Source organism: Corvus cornix, chromosome 5 (assembly GCF_000738735.6).
Source record: "Corvus cornix cornix isolate S_Up_H32 chromosome 5, ASM73873v5, whole genome shotgun sequence".
NCBI classification, from domain to species: Eukaryota; Metazoa; Chordata; class Aves; order Passeriformes; family Corvidae; genus Corvus; species Corvus cornix.
The window spans coordinates 16,926,848-16,932,847 of NC_046335.1; positions in this window are offsets into that span (position 1 = coordinate 16,926,848).

The window sequence follows — 6,000 nt, forward strand, 5'->3', positions numbered from 1 at the left end:
GAAGTACTTCAGAAAATTTGATGGTTTCTGACTACGCTGGCATTGCACTCTGTCCTCATAGTTCCTGCCAATGTACTGACTTAACTGAAAATTAAAGCTACCTGGTGTTTTGCAGGAAAATATTTACAGTCTTGTAGAAGCAAATTTAATGTCATTTGTTTTCTAGAAGTTTGTACTGTGTATTCTAAGTTTGCAAAAAGTTTTTTCATCATAAGCACATAAAATGTAGAAGTATGAAAAAATTTAACCTAAAAATCCGGAACTGAATGGACTCGGCCCATTTTTAATTTTACTGGAAGAGAGTAGATGAATAGAGTTTATTCCACAAGTGCTTATTTTGTTTTTCCTGTAACAGTTAAGCAAAGTAAAAAATCCTAGGTTAGGTTTATTGGTTTTTGACGCATATCACTTTCTTTCTGTAGGTTTTTGAAGCATGCAGTGAAGATAGCAAAGGCTATTTAAGCAGAGAAGACTCTACAGTTGGTCTAGTAATGTTTTTTTTGCTAGAAACTCTTAAAGGCATATACTTTTTCATTTATGTTCTGAGGATCCGGCTTATAGATGTCTCATTATTGAGAACACTGTGTAGTGACTGGTCTACACTAATTGGAGTGAATTGCTGAAGGTGTGGTAAACAGAAATACCTACAGATCCTGAAAGTAATTTTCTAATCTGCAGGTATTTATTAAAAAAAAAAATCAAACTCCTGCCTTTTCTGCTGAAGACTGTGATGAGCAGAAGGATGTATTGTATTTCATATGTGTACAAGACATATGAAGTACATGACTTACTGAGCTTGTTACTGGTTTTTATTAGTGGTAAGTTCGATTTCTTTATTTCAGTGGTTTCAGTAAATGTGAAACTGCTGCATGTCCCAATAATAAACATGTATTATCAAAAATATATCTGGTTTTAGTTTCAAGTAATAATTAGACATTTTTAGCCATGACTTCTCAAATGTAGATCTACAGATTCACAAAAATCTTAAGAAAGATGAAGAGAAATACTGTGTTCCCACACTCACAGGAAAATACAGAATAAATTGTATAGCTTGATGTAGTTTTGGAAGTCATATTTTTACTCGAGTAAGTACAAGTGAATTAAAAAAGAGTGTGAAGAACACAAAAGATTTCAGAATAAACACAGTGTGTCTGTGAGTCCTTCTCATGGCATTTCAATAAATGAGACCAATCTACTATAAAGTGTATATATAAAGTATAGAAGTGATGAATCATATTTCTTCTCCAGCTTGTGCAATCTTCTTCCCAAGGACCACTTTGGACTAATTATTATTATTTTTTTCATTAAGTACATATTTTACAAAAATTGTCTTGACAAGGTCGTAAACAAAATTGTGTCTATGATAATTTAGAGTAAAACCCACAAAAATATTTTAGTAAACTATGAAAGTGGTAATTTCTGATACATTTCAGCTGTGGGTAAACATTTTCTCAATGAACTATGGCCAGATCTAAAAATGCTTAAGGCTTCTAACATGAGTCCTAACTGCTGAATTACGAATCTGAAAATGCTCAGCTTCTTCCTTATTTATCTTCTCCTAGCTATTTTTACCATTTAAAAATTAAGTGTTCTGTCAAATTCCCTGGATGTTTCTTCCAGCAGGAGTACTCAAAACATGCTTAAGGCATTTAAACAAGAGCAGGTTCTGTGCATGAGTCACTGATGGCATGTCCTTGGAAAGAGAGTAGAAGTAGAGGACTCCTGGGAAGACAGGCAGTGCAGGTTTAGTTATTTCTTCTTGAAAAGGTGCCAAGTCACACCTGCCGTGGCTTTAGGCAGTACCGTGACCACCTGTTAGACCATTTTGTCTGTGCAGCTGCACAAAAATTAATTAAGAAACCTTTGTTCTAGGGCTGATTCTGTCATCTACTGGTTTTGCTAGCTCCTTAAGTGAGCCTAGTTCCAGCAACTGTTGCCCCTTAGCCAATTACTGCTCATTGTGAAGACCCCTACAAGGTCCCTGGGAAGACAGATACTTTTTTTGGTGGCTTTTGCTAGTGTGCATTAGGTAAGCTTTGTGGCACAGCCACGTGTTTTGCTTTTGCTGATGACGAGGTCCTGTGTATGTTCATTTCAACATGTGTGTGGTTTTTAATCTCGTTCTGAGAAACACGCTTTCTCTGTGCACCAGAGAAGAACCAAATGCAGATGTTGCAATTCTAAGAGTTGATTGTTAGGATCCCGTTCTTGAGCATGTTATTGTGTATATTCATTGAAAATTCTCAAAATCCTAGGCTATAGGAACAGCCCTTGTATTTTTTTGGAAACTACTAAGAGCAGCCCTGGCAAGGAGAGTCCTTTCAATTGCTTTTGCAAGATGTAGGGAATAGTGTGCACACATTACTTCTTAAGGTGAAACTGTTTCTTCAACTGCACTACGTACTAACAGATTTTTCAGTAGAAATGGCAATTGCTCAGCATCATCAACTGCAATCAAGCAACTGAATTTTTAGTAAATTGTTGCTGCTTTTTTTTTTTTGGTCGTGTTTGCATTTATTCTGTAAATTAGAAGTAATACTAACTTCACCCATTAGATGTCATGAAGGAACACTTCCTTGGAAAGGGTGAACCCTGAGAATTTGAATCACGTTCCTAGTCCACTTGATTTTTCAAAATAATTTGTTATAACAATGCTATATTATTTTAAAAATATTATTTTAGTGTGGTTATTCATAGAAATTTTGAACTTTACTGTATGTTAATGTTTAAAATTAAGCCTTCTGAGGCAAATAACTGGAAAAAATGAAAACAGAGATTAACCTCATTGTTGAACTGATACTGTATGTATATTTGCATATAAATACTGTCTTTTCTGGGAACTAGCAGCGTTGTAGGAATCAAGTCTATGTGACTTATTTTTTCTTTCTTTGACAGTTTGGTTCAGTGATCCTCTTTTCCCTGAAATTGTTTGAAGTGATCTAAAATGCCCTTACATTTCAGCAACCGTTCAGCTAACTAGCTGCTAGCATTTAATGTTTCAAATGAAAAGGGGACTGCAGGAATTGTAGTCATGAAAATGTCATTTCCCAAGCTGAAGTTTCCTTCCTGGTACTGTTAAATTTAGATCTAACCAAAAGCATTCTCTGCACTGTTCCTGGGAGGCCAGGCCCCCAACGTCCAGCATTTTCCTTGACCCAATGCTGTACCTTCACAGGAAAGCAACAGTAGGTCGACAGCTGCTGCTGAACAAGATGCCAACAGCAGGACACCCTGGCATCCAGAGTAGAGGAGGGCAGTCTGAGCTCAAGGCTTCTTCCAGCTGCTCTCCTGGCACATCTTATCAAAGCTTTCTAAACAGGACTCCCTGGTCTGTTTATATACCTGACATGGTCATGGGGAAAGTGCTGCAGGCCAGGTGGAACATAAAGCCTTAGCTTAACTTCTTGCACCGTGTTTCGCTTGTCCCTTCTCCAGAATGGAGTAAGCTTAGGTTGCTCTGGAATCTGCTTCTGTGTGTCTCCTCTCAGGTGGTTGTCTCAGTGCTGCAGTTATGTGCAGTCTTGTACTCTGATAACACAAATGTAAGAATTTAGACTCATAAGCACTCAGTCATGTCAAAAAACTATATAAATATAGCTCAAAGTGGACCCCTCGGCTTTACTTTGCTATATACTCCCACTCTGTTCCTTATATTGTTCCAAGATGTTTTGCAGGGATCTCTTGGTCACCTCCTAAATCAGTTCTGAAAAATCTTTTTTTTAATTGCTTTCATCATGTAATTTAGCTTATTGCTTTTGTATTGCTAATGAATCTTGGTAATACACTAACATTAGTGACTCTTGGAAATCTGCTAATCAACATGTGTCACTCCAGTGTTCCTGTCTGATAAAGTTGTGAGGTAAGAACCTGTTGAAAGACACTAAAGGAAATATATTGTACATAAAATAAGACGGGCTTCAGAAAAACTGTAGAAGCATAAATGATGCAAATATTTTTTGCATTTCCTCCTCATTTTTTTTATTCTCTTTTTATTGAAGTTTTTATTTTAGGCAGATTTACCAAATTAATTTTGATCCAGCTAGTCTTCAGTAAATATGGTTTCCAATTGGAATATTAGAACAGAAATTTCTTTCACTGTTTAGAGGAAATAACAGATGTGGGTGCTGATGCTCCAGAAGTTAGATTTGAATATTACAGTTCCTTTGTGTATAAAGAACTCAAATTTGTATAAAGTTAAGCATATTTGTTTAAACATACTGATTTTGAGATTTGGATATTGATTAGGACTCTGTTAGGACTACATATATACATCTATTTTTGGATAAAAAAGGTGGGTTTATTTCAATTAGAATAAAATATTTTCTTACTTAAATACTGAAGATGCTACTGTTGTATAGTATGTACAAATCACGAAGCTGGTGAAGGGTCTGGAGAGTCAGTCATATGAGGAACATCTGAAGGAACTGGGGTTGTTTAGCCTGGAGAAGAGGAAGCTCAGGAAAGACCTTATCACTCTCTACAACCACCTGAAAGGAGGTTGTAGCCAGGTGAGAGTCAGTCTCTTCTCCCAACAACAAGCAAGAGTCCAAGAGGAAATGGCCTCAAGTTGCACCAGAGGAGGTTTAGATGGGATATTAGGAAAAATTCCTTCACCGGAAGGTCTATCAAGCATTGGCACAGGCTGCCTAGGGAGGTGATGATGATCCTGGAGGTATTTAACGTACAGGTAGATGTGGTACTTAGGGCCATGGTTTAGTGGTGAACATGGCAGTGCTGGGTTAACGGTTGGACTAAATGATCTTAGGAGTCTTTTCCAACCTAAATGATGCTTTGATTCTGTAAATGAGCTGATCATGGCTATTAAAGAGATTTCATTTCGTTTTGTAATACTTTTAGTGCTTCTGTGTTATATTTAGCTTGAACTTATTCTTGCCACTCAAAGTGGTATTTTTTAATAGCAACATTATACTGATTAATGACAGAGAGAAGTATTTAGTAATTTTTAGTGTTCAAGTTGGTAAGCGATGAAAATTTCTATGAATTTTGTGGTAATGATACACTATTAACTTGGGAAAATACTGGAGTCTTACACCATAATTCAATAAATAAGCTTCTCATTTATATAGTTCTGCTTGGGTTTTGTTGTCCTTGACCTTACCAACTACACCCAAACTTCTGTTTGTGGGGTCATGTGGCAAGTCTTATTGGATAAATTATTCTTACGAAAAATGAAGTTGCAAAAAGCTGAGGTTGCTTTTATCGATAAATTCCCTCTTCCCTTTTGCTACATGGCTCCACAGGTATTTGTATCAATATATTTGGAAGACGTTATGGAAGCTGATTCTGTTTATTCTAGTGTTGATGCTAGAACACATGCTTGTTAAGCCACACCCTTACTTGTAAATCTTTAATTTTGGCAAGAGATACAATATAAAGATTGTTTGGTTTGGTTTTTTTTTCCAAGAGAAAAACCACATGAATATCTGAACCAAAAATAGTGAACTAAGATACAAAGATAGATGATGGATTTGTTAATGCCTAATGGCTTTTATAATTTTTAAGATGTCCTTTTTGTGTGTTGACATAGCTTTACAGCCTGTTCTAGTAGCGCATGAGTCGGCAGCTCTCAAGATCAATGAACAGGTGGGACTCTATTATAGGAGTCGTTCTATAAAAGGAAAATTGTGTACTATAATTTTCTGGGCTCTTATGTTACTCTGAAAGAGAAGGAATAAATGGATGGAAAGCTTATACTGCTTTTTATCATTTCACTTCCATAGTTATCCAATTGAATGGAAAGCTGCTCATGCAGGCAAGCTCAGCATGTTTGGGCAACCTCTGTTATTACAGAAATGGTGCATGCACAGAACCTAGCCGTTGAAAGCAGCAAGACTGTGTAATCCTGGAAACTGAGAGGGTAATAGTTCTTGATATATGATTTTCCAAGAAGAATAAGCAAATAGGCACTGGAAATCTGTACACTTGTACACAGATTTTAATTGAGACAGCAGGTGGAGCTGAAGGAGTTGTGCTTTTGAA